This window comes from Macaca fascicularis, chromosome 5 (assembly GCF_037993035.2).
Source record: "Macaca fascicularis isolate 582-1 chromosome 5, T2T-MFA8v1.1".
Lineage (NCBI taxonomy): Eukaryota > Metazoa > Chordata > Mammalia > Primates > Cercopithecidae > Macaca > Macaca fascicularis.
Genome location: NC_088379.1, coordinates 104,535,800 through 104,553,016, shown reverse-complemented (window position 1 = coordinate 104,553,016; position 17,217 = coordinate 104,535,800). Strand labels below are relative to the sequence as shown.

General features: G+C 40.0%; 1 non-coding gene across 1 annotated transcript; it reads left to right on the top strand.

The window, feature by feature from the left end:
- The first annotated feature begins 6,030 nt into the window (after positions 1-6,030).
- LOC123573770 (U7 small nuclear RNA) lies at positions 6,031-6,093 on the top strand. The gene has a single exon (XR_006698504.1). It is a non-coding gene; the product is annotated as a U7 small nuclear RNA (small nuclear RNA).
- The last annotated feature ends 11,124 nt before the right edge of the window (positions 6,094-17,217 follow it).

The following is a 17,217-nucleotide window of genomic DNA, read 5'->3' as shown; positions in this document are numbered from 1 at the left end:
AAAAAGCCTAAATATAAAATCTAAAATTCAAAATTAAGAGTACTTTCCATACATAAAGATATAATAGCATACTTTATGAAAGTGAAAACTTAGGTCAACCTAAAAAGATCTGAGACTAGATAAATAAATCATGGAAACTGCAAGTAATGTAAAATTGTACTATACTTTAAATTTCTTTGTAAAGGTATATATTAGCATTCATAGAGAAATGCTATTATATATTGTTAACTGAAAAGGCAAGAATTAAAAAATTTTCTAAAAATAAACACAATCACAGCCAGGCACAGTGGAACATGCACATGTAATTCCAGGTACTCAGGAAGCTGAAGCAGGAATATCATTTGATCCCAGGAGCTGAAGTGCAGCCTAGGTAACACAGTGAAATCCTAGTTCTAAAACAATAATAATAATATAATAAATGAAACACACAACGCAAAACAAAAGAATAAGTATAGAGGAAAGGCCAGGCGCGGTGGCTCACTCCTGTAATCCCAGTACTTTGGGAGGCCGAGGTAGGGGCATCACTTGAAGTCAGGAGTTCGAGACCAGCCTAGCCAACATGGCAAAACCCCATCTCTACTAAAAATACAAAATTAGCCAGGCGTGGTGGTGCACGCCTATAATCCCAGTTACTCGGGAGGCTGAGACAGGAGAATCACTTGAACCCAGAAGGTGGAGGTTGCAGTGAGCCAACATTGTGCCACTGCACTGCCACTTGGGCAACACAGCAAGACTCCATCTCAAGAAAAAAAAATATAGAGAGAGGAAACATACCTAAATATAGATAATACCTATCTTTAGTTGGACAACGACAGTTTTTTTCTTTATACTTTTCCAAATTTTCTAGTATCAATTAACGAATATGTACTTTCTTAAAATTAAGGGGTTGAGGCCAGGTGCAGTGGCTCACATCTGTAATCCTAGCACTTTGGGAGGCCTTGGTGGGAGGGTCGCTTGAGGTTAGGAGTCATGACCAGCCTAGGCAACGTGGTGAGATTCCTGTCTCTACAAAAATACAAAAATTAGCTGGGTGTGGTGGCACACACCTGTGGTTCCAGCTACGTGAGGCTGAGGCAGGAGGATTGGTTGAGCCTAGAAGGTTGAGGCTACAATGAGCCGTGATCGCATCCCTGCACTCCAGCCTGGGTGTCAGAGTGTGACCATTTCTCAAAAATATTTTTTTTTATAAATTAAGGGATTGATTTTATCATCACACATTGTCTACATGAATTGAAATATCACACTGAACATCATAAGTACATACAATTATGTGTTAATTTAAAATAATTTTAAAAGAAGGGGAAAAGCTATTTTTAAAAGAAGGAACATTATTTTTAAACTTACATAGTATGCTATTTACAATAATGTAATGCCCACATTATTTGTCCAAACTTTTCTATTTCTTTTTAATTTATTACAAGGTCTAGATTTCAGTTCAGATATAACAATGGAGAATTCTACATCAGCATTTCTAAAAAGTAGCATGAGAAAGAGTTCTGGACTCACAAGCCTAACACACTGCAGGTACTATCCTTTCTACTTTTCACAGAAAACAACATGTTTCATTCTACAATTCAGCCTCAAAATTAGTTGACTAAAATTTTGTGCTACTACAATTCTACCATCTAAAATGCAATGCCTCAGATAAATATCAACCAAGCATTACAAAGTTTAATTGGAAATATGTGTTGCATATCTGGTTTTCCTCAATACCATTTAACAAATTAAAATGGCAAGTGGTGTCATCTGCTATTCCTTTGAGGTTAGCAGGAGATGCTGAAGGGTTGCTTGAATTGATTTCTGCTGACGTATTATACAATGTATTACAAAACTGTTCTAAGATTGATTATAGAGGCAAGTTGAACTAAAAGTAATTTTTTACAAAGTGGGTCTAGGGATGTGGTATAAAATAAGCACCATTCTGATTTCTGTCTTGAGTGCTTGTGACAAATTTAAAATAAGTGGAAAATGAGTAATTAGACTTAAGACAAATATCCATAAATTGTGGAATATTGGATATGTACATTAACACCAAAGCCTCATTGCAAAACTTTATTTCTCATTTGAACTGCAAAAGTAATACATCACACAGACTAGTAGGATCTAAAAACTTGATTCTCCAGGAACATGACATTTTTGTGTTAGGAAATAACCTTTTATATTCTGCTTGAGTTCATAACAACCCTTTTAGCAGAAACAGGCTCAGGAAGAGGAATTCTTTCCTACCTTCCAGTTTGGGCTTAAATTACACAGAATAATTTGTCATGTCTTCCAAGTAGACAGCAGGAAAGACAACTACATCACACCAAACCAGCTTGGAAATGAAAGAAAAGCCTCTGTTTGATAGACATTTATCAGCTTCTTACAAGCCCCTCTCCAGCTGCCGTTCCACACTGCTTAGTGGTACACTCACATGAAGTGAGTTTACTGATTTCTGTTGCTTCTTTTCTTAGCAAAATAGTACTTTTACATCAGTCCTTTCTGGTTACTCTATTTACATATCTTCATGTCTCTCAAAGGAACACACACCACATAGCATATAAATTAGGAATTTTATAGTATCCATTCACAGATTTTGATTTATGGCAGGACTCCATTTCAGCTCTATTCTGGGCATGTCTGAAAGCAGTGCAAGAGATGAGATCCACAGGGGCTAGCAGAGAAGTCTCAAAGGAGAGGTCAGACATGCTGCCAAGGTCAGAACGCCTTTGTGAGAATGCCACTACACCCAGCTGTGAGTCCAGCTGCTGTTGTGAGAACGACCACCGTGACTGTGTGATGCTATTTAATTAAATGTCTCTTGGTAATTCAAAAAGTGGCAATATGCAACCTGGGATTGCATAAGCCATCCACTTTGCTTTATCTCAGTCTTATCAGCATCGAAATGAATAATGCGATTGAATAATGCATTTCAGTCTCCTTCCATATCTTACAGTTAAATCATATTTCTTCTCAAAACACTTGCTGCAGTTAGGCAAGTTTTTTTCCATTAATAGTCTTTACTACAAGAATATAAGTAATGTGTCTTTAGGGATTCTCAAGTAATTTTATATTCATTACTGTTTATTACATGTATTCTGATATTTTTTAATTTTTTAAAAAAATTTGTCAGTACATACTAGGCGTATATATTTATGGGGCACATGAGATATTTTGCTACAGACATATATTGCATAGTAATCACATCAGGGTAAATGGAGTGTCCATCACATCAAGCATTTATCCTTTCTTTGTGTTACAAACAATCCAATTATATTATTTTAGTTATGTTAAAATGTACGATTATTGTTGTACTGTAGTAATCCTGTTGTGCTAATTCATTCTAACTACATTTTTGTACCTGTTAACCACTCTCTCTTCAACTATCTTTCCCAGCCTCTGGTAGCCATCATTCTACTGTCTATCTTCATGAGTTCAATTGTCTTAATTTTTTAAGCTCCCACTATTCTGATATTTTTTACAAAGATGAACAGGATAGGCTTTCGATTCCTAACATCATTTCATCTTACTTAAAGCAATGCTATTGTCTATAAATACTTGAGTCTCTAATTTAGAAAAACTGAATAGGACATGCCATAAAACATTTTTGGAGGACTCTGAAAAATCTTATATTAATGAAACTGCTCTTTTAAGGCTTCTGTCCTCTTTGAAAATAAACAACAGTACAGGTCCCTGAACAGAATTATGTTATGCTCCTGATAGTTTGGAATGCTGAATAACATTGAAAGAAAATATTTACCCTAATAACATTTCTTTTTTCTTTTTCACTTAGGAAGTAAGCATTTGATGAATTTCTTGAATTGTTGAAAGAATCTTCCTTACTAATACTGTTAGTGATATTCAAAGATTGAAATGCAATCAACGGTTTAGTAAGAATATTCTTGGCTTAATTGAAAAGCTGGATTATCGGTCTCAATTCAGAAAATAAAGGAACAGATCCTAACATAAAGATATTTCACAGAATACAAGCAGAGAGCACTGCTTGTAAAAAAAGCTAGACTGCCTGGCTAGAATCCTAGCTCTGCTGCTTACTGGCTATGTGATCTTTGAAATATTGTCAACTTTAACCATCTTAGCTTCCTTATCTGTAAAATGGGTATATTATTTGGAAGGGCAAACAGACTATACAGCATTTAGAACAATGTCTGGCCCACGGTTAGCAATACATAAGTGTTTGCTTTTAGTCTTCTTCTCACAGGGTCTGCCACGATTACAACTCCTTGTGAGGTAAGCTCAGAAAAGCTTGAGAACCGGCCGGGCGTGGTGGCTCACACCTGCAATCCCAGCACTTTGGGGGCAGAGGCAGGTGGATCACTTGAGGTCAGGAGTTCAAGACCAGCCTGGCCAACATGGTGAAACCCCATCTCTACTAAAAATATAAAAATTAGCCTGGCTCGGTGGCACAAGCCAGTAACCCATCTACTTGGGAGGCTGAGGCAAGAGAATCACTTGAACCCAGGAGGCAGAGGTTGCAGTGAGCTGAGATCTCACCACTGCACTCTCGCCTGGGCAAGAGAGGAAGCCAGCTCAAAAAAAAAAAAAAAAAAAAAAGAAAAGAAAAAGAAAAAAAAAGAAAGAAAAGCTTGAGAACTCCTATCCCTGGCTGCAGCTTGGACCAGGCATAAGCAAATGATTCAGGAGTGATAGCCTTGTCCAACAGAGGTGGCCATGACTGAATGAATGGATCAATATTCTCTCTTACAAAGCTGAGTGTACAACACACAGAATAAGTCAGCAGTTTATCACGGGGGTAGAATTCAAAAAAAAGAAAAGAACAAAGCCAACCTTTTCTCACCCAGAGAAAAGGCAATGATCAGAAGCCATGAGACAATAAAAGCCAAGAGTAGTCAGAAACCATGAATGGCAAAAGCTAAGAAAGACAATGGAGAGAAGTCAGTTCATTGCTCAGTAGCAGGAATAGCAGCTACAGAGATTAGCTGAGTCACCAGAATGGTATAGGACTGCAACAGGAATCTACAGCAGCATGAGAACACAATGGCAAGAACTGGTAATATCCCAAATGACTTTCCAGATTCATTCCAACACGGGTGAAAGGACTGGCTGTAAGACAGAAATTTGTCTTCTTTACTTTAACGTCCCATTACCTAAGATTCCCTGAGCATGTCGTTTTGTCTTATGATTAGAAAGAGCCTAACTGTCCTTGCAACCACTGTGATCCATTGAAACTCAGAAGTGAGCTTGATTCTTGTCTTTTCTGATAACTCAGGTATAGTGGGGAGGGGGGAAATATCAGTTCTCAGGTATAGATATGCAAAAAATTTTGTACATCAAGATACTTTCTGATTCTGAGTAATACTCCCCCACCCACAATTCTACCCAGCATGTAGAAATTTAACTTTGTTCATTCTTCAAGCTTGATGCCAGTCTCCCCACGGCTGTTCATGGTTCTGGAATCTTATGCAGTACCAGGGTATCAAGGAGGTAACAGAAAGACCCACTGGTCGTTGACCCACTCTTCATAGTCCTGTCCATGCTCTTTCTGAATCATCCCTTCAGGTCCAGTAGCACTTAGCTGCTTCCACACCAGGTTTGCAGCATGGGCATTTTTTGCCAAGGCTGAGAATTTCATACTTTGGGGTCTCTTGCTCTCTCCCTAGCAATACTACCACAAATCTGGATCAGGGTCCTCATGTCCAAAATACAAGTTCCTCTGGTATTATCGAGTGTGTGGGATATTGTTTTATCAACTGAGCAAAGTTCTTTATTTCAGCTTTCTGCAAGTCATTTTATCTTTTCCCGCTATTTCTCTCCTTTACTGAGGCTTAGCCTTTTGAAATAAAACCAGACAGTTTTCCAGGCAAGTTCAACATCCATCCTTACAACAGACTTGCCCTTGAAGAAAGCACAGATCTGGCTAATATGAGAGGAAGGAAAGGGAAAAATAAATGAAGATAAAAGTTAAATATTTTAAAATATTTTTGTTCTCATTTTTTTTTTCTTTTTGCCTTAGATACTTGGAAGCCAAGATTGGAATTTCATGCTCAGTACCCACAGACTAAGAATATTTGCCAGTGTTACATCTCTTTTAGAATTTGTCTAGCAGCTTTTCCAGTTTTCACCGGCGGGGAAAAAGAAGTAAAAAAAGAAGGCTGAGCATGGTGGCTCACACCCGTAATCCCAGCACTTTGGGAGGCCAAGGCAGAAGGATAGCTTGAGCCCAGGAGTTTGAGACCATCTGGGCAGTAAAACAAAACCTCATCTTCACAATAAAGAAAGAAAGAAAAGGAAAAAATAATATTTATTAGTTTATTTTTCTTAAATTTTGATTTCTGTCAGTCTTGTTTCACTTCGTTACTAATGCCTACTAATATGCTTTCCTACTTATTTAAATCAGTATTGATTTTTTAAAAACTGGTAAAATTCATTGCAGCCATGTGGGAGTAGCTAGAGTTTAGTAGGTTACAGGAATAAAGACATGCTGAAGCTATCCTGCAGGACTCAAGGGGACAGAACATGATTTGAGAATTGAAAATTCCTTCTTGATGTCCAGCTGTTCTGGTAACTGGGTAGCTTCTAATGGCTCCATTGTATGCTCCACTATAATGGAGACAATTATTCTGAATCTGATTGTCCTTCCAATAAGTCACCAATACGTGTACCCTCTTCTTTTGCTCAACATAATGGCCTCTGTTGTATTAGCTTCTCCTTCTTGGCTTCTCCTGCTTGTAGGCTTCTACTAATTACATTTCTCTTTTTCTTTCAGTTTTTGCCTTTGCTAACAGTTGAACTCCTTTCAAAGAAAGGTGATATTCTTCAGTCTAGTTAGCTACAATTATCTCCGTTGAACAGTCTTCATGACCAGACAAATCATAGGTTTTTGACTGAACGATGGGTTGCTTTTCCTTGGATTAGATAACTGCTCTCATTCACATCAATTGTGGTTAAGGTGACAGGGTCGTCTTATACAAGAAAAGAACTACACACAGAAGTAATATTCTAGAAGAAGACTATAGGGAAAATCCTTTCTAAGAGACTGTAAGCAGACAGCTATCTTAAGGCTTAGCTTATTCAGTATTGCTGTTAAAAGTAAGATGCATAAGGCAAATATTACTCTCAGGATGGTATACATATATCCTTCCTCTTTGGGAATAAAATCCCACCCCAACTCATGCAGACATTGTTTGGTCCTACGACTTCTATGAGACAATGACCAAAGTGTAAATTGGTACATTCTCACAGTCTAGGTTATTTAGTCTTAAATAAGAACTTATACAACATTGTAACCTGTGACTACAAAATGAAATTCCACTTTCTATTTGTACCTAAGTTATTATAACATAAGTTGCCCAGCGGCCCCCTAAATATTCCCAACATTTCTGATGACAACTTCTAATCTCTAGATTATTTTGTAGATCCATTTGCTCAATGCCTTAGTCTGTTTAGTGTTGTTATATTTTGTTTTATTTTATTTTATCTTTTTTGGAGATAGGATCTCACTCTGTTGCCCAGGCTGGAGTGCAGTGGTATGATCATAGCTCACTGTAACCTTGAATTCCTGGACTCGAGTGATCCTCTGGCCTCAGCCTTCTGAATAGGTAGGACTACAGGCACATATCACCATACCCAGCTAATTTTTAAATTTTTTTTGTAGAGGCAGGGTCTCACTATGTTGCCCAGGCTGGTGTTGAACACATGGGCTCACCCCTGCCTCCCAAAATGCTGGGATTATAGGCATGAGCCACTGCACCTGGCTTGTTTAGTGTTGCTATAAAGGAATACTTGAGGCTGAGTATTTTATAAAGAAAAGAGGTTTATTTAGCACACAGCTCTGCTGGCTGGAACATTCAAAATTGGGCATCTGGTGAGGGCCTCAGGCTGCTTTCACTCATGGCAGAAGGCAAAGGGAAGCTGGTATGTGCAGAGACACAGTGAGAGAGGAATGAGAGAGACAGAGAGAAGAAGTGCCAGGCTCTCTTTTTTTTTTTTTTTTTTTTTTAGATAGAGTCTCTCTCTGTCCCCCAGGCTGGAGTGCAGTGGCATGATCTCAGCTCACTGAAACCCCCACCTCCCGGGTTCAAGTGATTCTCCTGCCTCAGCCTCCCAAGTAGCTGGGATTATAGGCATGCACCACCACAACTGGCTAATTTTTGTACTTTTAGTAGAGATGGGGTTTCACCATATTGGCCAGGCTGGTCTTGAACTCCTGACCTCAGGTGATCTGCCCACCTTGGCCTCCCAAAGTGCTGGGATTACAGGCATAAGCCACTGCGCCCAGCAAGGCTCTCTTTAACAACCAGCTTTCAATGGAACTAAGAGAGTGAGAACTCACCACCCCCACAGTGAGGAGGTTAATCCAGTCATAAAGCATCCACCTCCATGACCCAGATATTTTCCATTAGGCCCTATCTCCAACATTGGGGATCAAATTTCAACATGAGGTTTGGGGGGGACAAATATCTAAACTATAGCACCCAGCTTCCACTAGCTTGTAGATACAAATAAGTCACATTCAGTGGAATAACCCAGTAGTCACAGGCTCACAGCACCTGAATAATGCAGGACTTCAGTCTCCTTTTAAAATGTCAGTTTCTAGAGGTGATTTTAGGCATCTTCAGTGGGTGTCTCACATATGCTCACAAACACACACTGATTCAGCAACCACCCACCAGGCACCACATTTGCTTACTGGAGCTATAGTTCTTCCACCAGCACTGTGCTTCCCCAGAGGATCTGGTTCTGCTCTGTTGACATGGTAATTTCTTCTGGGTTTTGCAGTGTTCAGGGAGGCCTCTGGATCATTTGATGAGCGCTGGAGGCACCAAATTCCCTAGAGATGCTGCAGAGCCTGGACATCAGCTTCTGCCTCTGCTCCACCAGGCAGGGCAGTTCTCACTGGTCTCAACCACTCCTCTGCCTGTTAGTGCCTCTCTCTTTAGGCAATGCCTTCACCACTATCTCTCACCAAGCACCACCACAAAGGCACTGAAGGAAGGATGCTTCTCTTCCTCTAGGATTCAATTCTGCAGGAGGAATTCAAACCAGTGGCATCAGTGTTTTACAACCTTCAGTGAAATAGCACTTTCGATTTTTACTTACAGACCACTCTTGCTCTAGGTCCCAGACACCCACTCAGGGGACTTGTATATGGTAAGAAACTGAAGGATAGCCACCAGCCTGCCTACAGAGCACTATTTTCCTCCTACGAAGGCTCTCTTACAAACTCAAGTTTATTGTTTCTGACTCAGCTTTTCTTCAACGTGATTTCTCCCAAGAGGGAAATTTTTCCTTATAAAAGTGATACCTACTGGGCCCACACTACCAGTTTGCCAGACATCCCTGTTCATGTTTGGAATTCACCTAACTTCAAATTGAGATTCCCTTCTGTGCTTGGATACTCTTTGGTACATTGTCCTTTCCCAGTTTCATCTAGTGGAAATATCTTCAAGTAATGCACAAATACATATGCTGTCTCTGCCACTGAAAGAGAACCAAGACATCCCCACAGACATTAGCAAGTGATAACATAATGATTAAAAATACTGTTGAGATGAGAAAAACAAAATCCACTTCATTTGTGTCAGAGCCAACTGCTTAGTCTAATATGTACCATTACAGACTTGCAGTTTTCAGCAACTTTACAGAAATTTCTTCAAAAATAATAAATCATTGAAATCTAGAATCTTAGAATAATTTAGAAAGCTGTCAGTAGTTCACAGAACTCAATAACAAAAGGCCGGGCGTGATGGCTCACGAGACCATCCTGGGTAACACAGTGAAACCCCATCGCTACCAAAAAAAAAAAATACAAAAAATTAACCAGGTGTGGTGGCACGCACCTGTAGTCCCAGGTGCTCAGGAGACTGAGAGAGGAGAATCACTTGAACCCGGGAGGCAGAATTGCAGTGAGCCAAGATTGCGCCACTGCACTCCAGCCTGGGTGACAGAGTGAGATTCTGTCTCAAATAAATAAATAAATAAATAAAATAAAATAAAATAAAATGGAGAGTAAATGGAATGGAGGATGTGCCTGACACTGCCCATTTAGCCTTTTGCTTCCCTCTCCACTGTGCTCCATTCTTCTCCATCATGCTCTGTGCCCTGGGAAGCTTACCTGCATTGGTGGACTTGTTTATCCTCTGGATTCTAGTTGGGTTTAGCTAGCTTGGAGGTAAGAGGGTGGGGAGAGAGTGAAGTATTCGAGATATTTATTCCTTTGTACCCTTCCCCTACCATGTTTCCATGGCTCACTCACTCTCTCTGCTGAAGTCCACAAGTTCTGTCTAGAGTCCTGCTCTGTACACTTCTCTCTCTGGGTCCTGGCAGAGTTCCTTCCCCTCAGCCTTCAAACCTAGATATTCAGTTGTAACAGTCCCCCACACACCCTAAAGCCAGCCTGGGAATACTATACCATGTCCTGTTGGCTCCCTAAACTTTGCCCATGTTTGTAAATAATTCCCTTACTAAAAATCTCCTATAATTACGCAGGCTAATATGCCACCCATTTCTTGCTGTTACCTTAATACTGTTGCTGTGATTACGGGAATCATTTAACATGCCTCTACATTTTCATAATTGTGAAATCACAATGTATCTTATCAGTGATGCGTAGGTTCCATTGTGCCTCTTGGTCCCTGACCCAAAGCTGTTGTGAAATCAATGGCATATAATCATAATACATAGTCATATAATCAATGGCTTTTTAGAATTGAGGAACTATGGTATATAGTGAAAGATACTCTAGTGAAGGGCTGAAAAGGCCTATCTCAGATTCTTGTGGAAAAAAGACCATTTGAATTTTACTCTATAGGCAACCGAGAGCAATTGCTTGGCTTCTAGAATAGAGTGCCGTAATTAGGTTTGTGATATAAAAAATAATAAGCTTTCAACAGTATGAAGGGTGGACTGAATATAGAGGTCTGAATACAGGAAGGCCAATTAGGCTGCTGTTGCAATAGATGAAAAGCAGTGAAGGTCCAAGTAGGGCAATTAGAGTAGAAATAAAGAGGATGAGATAGATATAGATATAACAGCCTGATGAGCCGCTACAGTTGCAAGAAAAAGTGGTTAAATCATAATAGCTCAAGTATTGGGTTTATGACCTACAGCAAATCTGAAAGGATAGGTACAGACCCACAAAGCTTCTTTCTCCTAGGCGCTAGGAACAATAGCACCATCTATGTGGAAACTAGGGAAGAGTTCTCAATCTTATACCAATAACTTTTCTTTTTTCTTTTTTGTTTTTTTTTTTTTTTTTGAGATAGGGTCTCTCTATATCATCCAGACTGGTCTCAACCTGCTGGGCTCAAGTAATCCTCCCAACATACCAAGAACTGTGAAGGTCATAGGATAATAACAATTAAAACTGGATGATGGGATGGGCATGGTGACTCATGCCTTCAAAACCCAGCACTTTGGGAGGCTGAAGCAGAAGGCTCACTTGAGCCCAGAAGTTCAAGACCAGTTTGGGCAACATACTGAGACTCCGTCTCTATTTTTAAAAGATGGAAGAAACATAACATAAAAAATGAAACTGGATGATGGGTAAATGAGATTTATTGTTATTCCTCCAGCTTTTGTTTAATGTTTGGAGATTTTTATATTAAAAAATTTAAATAATTTTTTAAATTTTGAGAAACATCTCTCAAATACAGAAGAATTTGGACTAAATTGAAGAAAAAATAGAAAGACAAAAACATTAGAGGTTAGGAACACAGTCTGTAAGCAAGACTGAGTTCATTTCTAAATCAGAAACCAAGACCCACAAAATATTCAAGCTTCCCATAGCTTCAGCCCTCTTCCTCTCTCTCTCTTAAGCCATAGAAGGGGATAATCCTAATTCTAAAACTTATAAAGCCTTGACTGTGTACCAGGAACCATTTCATACATGTTACAAGCATTAACTCATTCAATCCTAACTGTATTCTCCTGTTACAGATAAGGAAACTGAGCCACAGAAAAGTTCAGAAGTCCAAGGGTGGCTGGGCACGGTGGCTCATACTTGTAATCCTAGCACTCTGGGAGGCCAAGGCAGGTGGATCATGAGGTCAGGAGATTGAGACCATCCTGGCCAACATGGTAAAACCCCATCTCTACTAAAAATACAAAAATTAGTTGGGTGTGGTGGTGCGTGCCTGTAATCCCAGCTACTTGGAAAGCTGAGGCATGAAAATCACTTGAACCCAGAAGGCAGAGGTTGCAGTGAGCTGAGATCACGCCACTGCACTCCAGCCTGGCGACAGAGCAAGACTGTCTCAAGAAAAGAAAAAAAAAAAAGAAATCCAAGGGCACACAGATGGTAAACAACAGAAAAAATCAGACATTCTCGTTCCAGAAGCTGAGTTTGTACACACTGCATATCACAGAATATAGTGTAGATGTTATTACAAAGAGAATATACCCATTCCTAATATTATGGTACAGTTTACAGTTCCCAGGTAAAAAGAGAGTGGACAGTCAAACAGAATTCACCAACATTTTTTGGGTGAAAAGCAGATTTGGACGGAACTGCTCATAAATGAACCTTGGAAAAAGTCTACTATAATAAATAAGTACACAAACTAAAAGAAAGAAAACATCATGGTACTATTGGATAATAGTTCAGAAAAAATAAAGGTTTTTATATAAAAGTTTTTATATAACACACTCTATAAAGGTTTTTATATAACACATTAAGCCAAAAAAATTGCTAAACAATCCAAAGATTTAAACTTAAGATCTAAAAACATGAAACTACATAAAAAATAATTAAATACACACACACACACACACTCAGTGTGCAGATGGGTAGATTAAAAATATATATATAAATAGGGCCAGGTGCAGTAGCTCACCTGTAAGTGCCTGTAACCCTAGAACTTTGGGAGGTTCACAAGGCAGGAGGATCACTTGAGCCTGGAGTTTGAGACCAACCTGGGCAACACAAGGAGATCCTAGCTCTACAAAATTTTTTTAAAAAATTAGCCAAGCACGGTGGTGCACATCTGTAGTCCTAGCAACCCAGAGGGGTGAGGTGGAAGGATCACTTGAGCCCAGGAGGCCAAGACTGCAGTGAGCCATGTTCACACCACTACACTCCAGCATGGGTGACAGAATGAGACCTTGTCTCAAAAAAAAGTATAACATGCATACTTTTATATTATAAATATTTATATATACTATAAATATATATATTTTATATGCATATATTACATATAAGATATTTTAAAAATGTTGATAATTATTCAGGATTGATAATATTTGGGATTGAGCATAGCAATGGGAACATGGTGAGCATATTCAGGGAGGTAATGAAAGACAAGAGTTGTTAAAAAATGAAAAGATTACATAAGTGTCTGTAAACAATTATTCTTCATTATAAGAATCAATAACAAGGATGGCATCAGTGCAAGGCTGGACAGGCAGTTGCTAGGCAGATGTACTCACAGAAATATTTTTTGTGTACTGTTGTGATGGTTTTGTGCAAGGTTGTGGTTTTTGCAGTCTTTTTTGATAGTTTTAATCAGGTATACAAGCGTGACAACCCTCCCTTTGTGGCCTTCTCTGGCTCCATATTTCAGGATTTGACACAAGTGACTCCTTTTTGATCCTGACAACTTTCATATGTCCCCCTTTTGATCAAAATCTTTTTCTACAAGCATTGCTGATCAGTTATCCCATAGTTAGGGTTTTTTTGTTTTGTTTTGTTTTTTGTTTTTTCCTACTTTTAAAAAAAGTAGGCCAGGTGTGGTGGCTCACGCCTGTAATCCCAGCACTTTGAAAGGCCAAGGCAGGCAGATCACTTGAGCTCAGAAGTCCGAGACTAGCCTGGCCAACATGGTGAAATCCTGTCTCTACTAAAAATACAAAAATTAGCCGGACATGGTGGTGCATGCCTGTAGTCTCAGCTACTCGGGTGGCTGAGGCAAAAGAATCGCTTGAACCCGGGAGGCAGAGGTTGCCATGAGCCAAGATTGCACCATTGCACTCCGGCCTGGGTGACAGAGTGAGACTGTCTTTAAAAAAAAAAAAGTATAAACAGTGTCTTGATATGTTTCCCAGGCTGGAGTGTCTGTTCATAGGCTCAGTCACTGTGCACTATAGCCTTGAACTGGGCTGAAGTGATCCTCTTGCTTCAGCCTCCTGAGTAACTGGGACTGGAGGCAAATGCCATCACACCCAGCTATGGAGTTAGGTTTTGATTGTCCCTCATTACCAAGACTTATGTGTCCCAGGTTCTTGTCTAGTCCTACATTGGAGGGAGTGACTCATGACTAAGAGTGGCAAAACGTTTTTAGCAAGGGAGGTTTGGAGGAAGTGACTCTCGGGCTAAATCCGTCGGGAGTCCATTGTTAAGTTTTTGTGTGTTCCATAAGTGTTGTCTATCCTCTCAAATTGTTGGACCGGCATTATTCTGCAAAGAGTTGTATATCTGCAGAAATGTGACAGGCAACAGGTACAAAGTTAAAAAGGAAAACACTAAGTAAAATTAATAGTAATATGATAATCCCAGTTTGCATAATGTTTTTAAGCCATGAGCCTATGCTTAAAGGCTACCAATTGAATAAATCAAATGGCCATGGGAAATTGGATGAGACCCTGGTTTGTTTTTTGTTGCTGCTGTTGTTGTTTGTTTGTTTTTTGAGACTGAGTCTCATTCTGTTGCCCAGGCTGGAGTGCAGTGGCACAATCTTGGCTCACTGCAACCTCCGCCTCCTGGGATAAAGTGACTCTCCTGACTCAGCCTCCTGAGTAGCTGGGATTACAGGTGCATGCCATCACGCCCAGTGAATTTTTGTATTTTTAGTAGACATGGTGTTTCACCATGTTGGCTAGGCTGGTCTTGAACTCCTGAGCTCAAGTGATCCATCCGCCTCAGTCTCCCAAAGTGCTGAGATTACAGGTGTGAGCCACCGCACCCGGCCATATGAGATCTGCTGTAACCATGGCTTCGCTTCTTATTTTGTGTATTTGGGTCTCAATGTCCCCAGAAGAATTTGTCCTGGTACAGCATGTAGTGTTAGTGTTGATACAGATATCTCTGTTTAGCTAGTAGGTAGCAATCCTGTTAGTTTGCATTCCATGGCTTGGTTAAATTAAAGCAGAGAGAGCTAGTTCAAAATTATTAGCATAATATGAACAGAAAGTTGTATTAGGGATGTTGCCAAAGTTATCCATTAACTAAAGGATTTCTTAGATCAGGTTCTGTCAAGTTACATGCAATAGCTACTAATTGTGAAATTTCCATTACACCTGTCAAAGACAGAAGGTAGGCATAAGCAAAGCAAAAATTAATAGGGATAAGAGTCATTATGATGGAGAATCTTATTCCATTGTCTTGGGAAATCCCATCCACAGTATGAAACTGTCAAATTCATATCCTGGTTTCAGTGTGAATGTTTCTGGTCATGGCACTGGGTGGTCCAGTGAACTTTTGGGGAAGCCCTTACATTAGGCATGAGATTTGTCCCTTAAAAGTTATTCGGTGTTATCTTATAAGGCCTGAAAAACAGAGCAGTTCCTTTTTTTTTTTTTTTTTTTTTGATACAGAGTCTTGCTCTGTCACCAGGCTGGAATACAGTGGCTCAATCTCGGTTCACTACAATCTCCGCCTCCTGGGTTCAAGTGATTCTCCTGCCTCAGCCTCCCAAGTAGCTAGGACTACAGGCACATGCCACCACGCCTGGCTATTTTTTGTATTTTTAGTAGAGACGGGGTTTCACCATGTTGGCCAGGAAGGTCTCGATCTCTTGACCTCATGATCCACCCGCCTCGGCCTCCCAAAGTGCTGGGATTACAGGTATGAGCCATCGCACCTGGCTAAAACAGGACAGTTCTTAAACTTAGTTGAATAGTTGTAGCCAGATATTGGTGGGAATGAGGTGAATTCAGGATCTAATCTAGTCTATAAGCAGATATCAAAAACTCAAAACACTGCACAGGGCTACAATTTTGTTTTTCAATTTAAACAGAGGTCAACCATGACACAGGGCTACAATCTAGTCACAGGTGTATTATAGCTTTTTTAAAAAACAAACAAACAACAACAAAGAAAAACACATAACTTTCTTTCCAGCCATCCCAATTTCTACTAAAAACAATCACAAAAAGACAAAATTATTTATAAAATAATTTAGTGTCATCAATATTGGTATGATCTTTTACAGAAGTGCAGCAAGAATAGTTATTTTTCACACAGAAATTTCATTTCTTTTCTTTTTTAGTTTTGTTTTGTTTTGTTTTGTTTGGAGTCAAGGTCTCACTCTATCACCCAGGCTAGAGTGCAGTGGCATGATCTCAGCTCACTGCAGTCTCGGCCTCCCAGGCTTAAGCAATCCTACCAGCTCAGTGTCCCAAGTAGCTGGACCTACAGGCATGTGCCACCATGGCCGGCTAATTTTAGCATTTTTGTAGAGATAGGTTTCACCATGTTGTCCAGGCTGGTCCCAGACTCATGGCCTCCAGTGATACGCCAACCTCAGCCTCCCAAAGTTCTAGGATTACAGGCACGAGCCACTGCGCCTGGCAGAAATATCATATTTAAAAACTATTTGAGGCTGGGAAGCCAAACCGAAAGGGACTTCAGATTTACTTCAGTGTAAATTTTTTTTAATTTTTTTATCAATCAGATTTGTTTCCTTAAATCTCTGTCGCCCAGGCTGGGGTGCAGTGGTGCCATCTTGGCTCACTACAAGGTTCAAGCGATTCTCCTGCCTCAGCCTCCCAAGCAGCTGGGATTAGAAACACGGGCCACCATGCCCGGATAATTTTTGTATTTTTAGTAGAGATGGGGTTTCACTATGTTGGCGAGGCTGGTTTTGATCTTCTGACCTCGTGATCCGCCTGCCCCCAAAGTGCTGAGATTACAGGCGTGAGCCACCACACCTAGCCTAAATTATTTAAATATGACATCCCAGTCAAAATCTTGCTAGTAAAGCCAACATTTTCAATTGTATCCTGTTACAAAGAGAGCAGATCTTATTGAACTTATGCAAACTATTTTATTTAATTTATCATTTATTTGTTTATTTATTTATTTTTTGAGACAGAGTTTCACTTTGTTGCCCAGGCTGGAGTGCAATGGTGCTATCTCAGCTCACTGCAACCTCCGCCTCCCAGTTCAAGCGATTCTCCTGCCTCAGCCTCCGGAGTAGCTGGGATTGCAGAGGCCCACCACCACACCCAGCTAATTTTTGTATTTTTAGTAGAGACAGGGTTTTACCACATTGGCCAGGCTGGTCTGGAACGCCTGATGCCAGGTGATCCACTTGCTTCGGCCTC